This window comes from Nicotiana sylvestris, chromosome 2 (assembly GCF_000393655.2).
Source record: "Nicotiana sylvestris chromosome 2, ASM39365v2, whole genome shotgun sequence".
Taxonomy (NCBI): domain Eukaryota; kingdom Viridiplantae; phylum Streptophyta; class Magnoliopsida; order Solanales; family Solanaceae; genus Nicotiana; species Nicotiana sylvestris.
In genome coordinates this window covers 11,849,254-11,852,045 of record NC_091058.1, presented here as the reverse complement: position 1 = coordinate 11,852,045, position 2,792 = coordinate 11,849,254, and positions in this window count along the sequence as shown.

Below are 2,792 nucleotides of genomic sequence, written 5' to 3'. Positions count from 1 at the left end.
TCCGAGTTGGATCAGAACGCCATCAGAGTTGAGGCTTTGAGTGCCGAGTGGATAGGGAAATTGGCTGAGGTAGAGATGAAGGTCTCCGAGTTGGAGAGTGCAGAAAGCTCTTGAGCGGCGGCTTCAGCGAGGGCGGCGGCGTTGGAGGACACTATCCGCATTCTTCAATTCGAGCAGGAGTTGGAGAGGGCGACATCTACGCTCAGGGAGGCGACGCTGGAAGAGCGCATTGGCGAAATTGATCGAGAAGCTTCAGCCTTGGGGGATCAGGTCGCTGTTATTGAGACCGAAAAGGCGCAGTTGTTGGCCCAAGTTGAATCTACCTCCGCCACTGTTCCTCGCCATCTGAACGGGCTATAGGTCCATACCGAAGCCCAATGGGACATTAGTAAGAGTTTATAGGATGCGGGCAATGTTTCTGAGGCCGCTTATGAAGGTGCTCGGGCGAAGGCACGAGAGACTCGTGTTAATTGTGGTTATGATCTCGCGACATCGGAGGCTGGCGAGGACGTTGATGCTGAGGGGGAGTTTCCTGGAGATGGTGATGGGGAGGACGGCGGTGATGGCACCGAGTAAAAAGAAAGTTGTTATCTTTGTCTTTTCTTGTTTGTCGTTGTTTGTGTTGTTGCCTTCCCTATTTTTTTTTATTTTTTATTGGATCGGTTTTAGCCGTGTATATTCTGCGGCCATTGGCGCAACTGTTTAAATAAGGGAGTTTTTATCGTTGTACATCTTTTGTATTTTTCCCCCTTTCGCTTTTCATATCTTTGGCGTAAACTTTCGAATATTTATATGGTGGATTCCTAATTTTCAAGGAAACCAACCGGACTGAGTAGGAGTTCATCGTGAGTCCGAATGGAGTCTTCTTCGATTCAGACGAAGTTGCTGTTCTTTCTTTATACATATCCGAGCGAGGTCGAACTTGAAGTTTGTAGCAAAATCAATTTTTTAACAAGTAAAAAAAAAAGCACGACGTCGGCCGATAGCTGCAAAGACATTATTGAGTTCGAGCGAGGTCGAATTTTTCCTTTTGCGATGGCCCTTTGACGTGGGAATGTTTCGAGCTAACGTCGAGATACTATCCCGCTACAGTTCGAGCGAGGTCGATCTCTTGTTATTGGCGATGGCCCTTGGCCGTAGGGGTGTTATTTCGAGCTGATGTTGAAATGTTAACCCAATATGATTCGAGCGAGGTCGAATCTTCATTTTGGCGATGTCCATTGGCCATAGGGGTGTTATTTTGAGCTTATGTTGAAATGTTAACTCAATATGATTCGAACGAGGTTGAAATCTTCTTATTGGCGATGGCCCATGGCCGTAGGGGTGTTATTTCGAGCTGATGTCGAAATTTTAACCCAATATGATTCGAGCGCAGTCGAACTCCTCTTATTGGCGATGGCCCTTGGCTTTAGGGGTCATATTTTGAGCTGATGTCGAAATGTTAACCCAATATGATTCGACTGAGGTCAAATTCTTCTTATTGGCGATGGCCCTTTGCCATATGGGTGTGATTTCGAGCTGATGTCGAAATGTTAACCCGTTGTGAGTCCTAGTTTTTAGAGAGTTTCGGGTATCCTCTAGGGGAGTCCCAATATTTCTTACTCTCTGCATTTCCTGGGTGAGTCCCAGTTTGTTTAATTCTGTTTATATTGGAGAGTGTAATGTCGGAGAGTATAAAACGTTGCTATTTTGCTAATGTCCGTTTCATGCATATATTGGAATTTCCCTGCCTAGCCCCTTCATCGTCAGGCCTGGAGGGCTCGTCGGTAGGCGGGGCGATGAATTATCCCTTGAACCTAGTGACGTCCCCCTTATTGTCTTGTTCAAAACCTCCCCGAGAAAACCACTAGGGACAATACCTGGATGTGGGAAAGGGAGTACGACTCAAAGGACGTCGTTTTCCAGAAGTTGAAGTGTGAGATGGGCGATATTCCAGTTATTCTGTAGTAGTTTTCCTTCCATTCTCTGGTTGGGATGTTCTTTTGCTCGCTTGCCCATCGGGCGCTTGTGTTCCTTTTTAAGCAAACAACAAAAGGTAAACTAGAATGAGATTTTTCTTACCTCGATCCAATGAGTCGACGAACGAGGGTAACCTTATGGCGTTGCTTGCTCCGTTTTGCATGTAAATGGTTTGATGGACTGGTGGTTTTTAGATTCGGGGGCCGTATTCAGCTCTCCTTTCTTTTTTTGAAAATGCCCAAGCTCCGCGTGGGTTGGATTTGCTTTAGTTTGTTCATGGATCATCCAGTATATGGGGGAATGTCAGAGTAGGGCGGGGTGTGCCCGTTCTTTTGTAGGATTGCGCAGTAGGTGTCGTCTCCTCTTGTGGGTTTTGCGCGGATATTGGTTGCCACTTATGTTTTTATGTAGCATCATGATCTAGATTAGCATGTGAGGCTTATTTACCACTCTTTCTAGTGGGTGATTATGTTTCACCGATTTTGGATCTGAAGGAGGCTAGGAAATTGGCGCACATAGACGGTGCCAAATTGTTTGAACAAAAACGTTTGAGACTATTTTACCAATATCGATTATCGATAATAAAGAAGATAAATCTTAGCCTAGCATAATCAACTTCAGATCTACAAGTAAAATATGAGAAAGAATGAAAGGTAGGGGCATCTCATATTTATTGATATCATAATCTTGTCCTCCATAAGAAGACAAGATTAGCTTACATAAAAGTAGAAATTGTAGGAGAAAGAGTCGAGCGAAAAGTCCCCCTTTCTAGAAACTCCCCCTCCCCCTCCCCCTCCCGCGCTATATAGCTCTTGGAGTTTTTCATTCAGTGG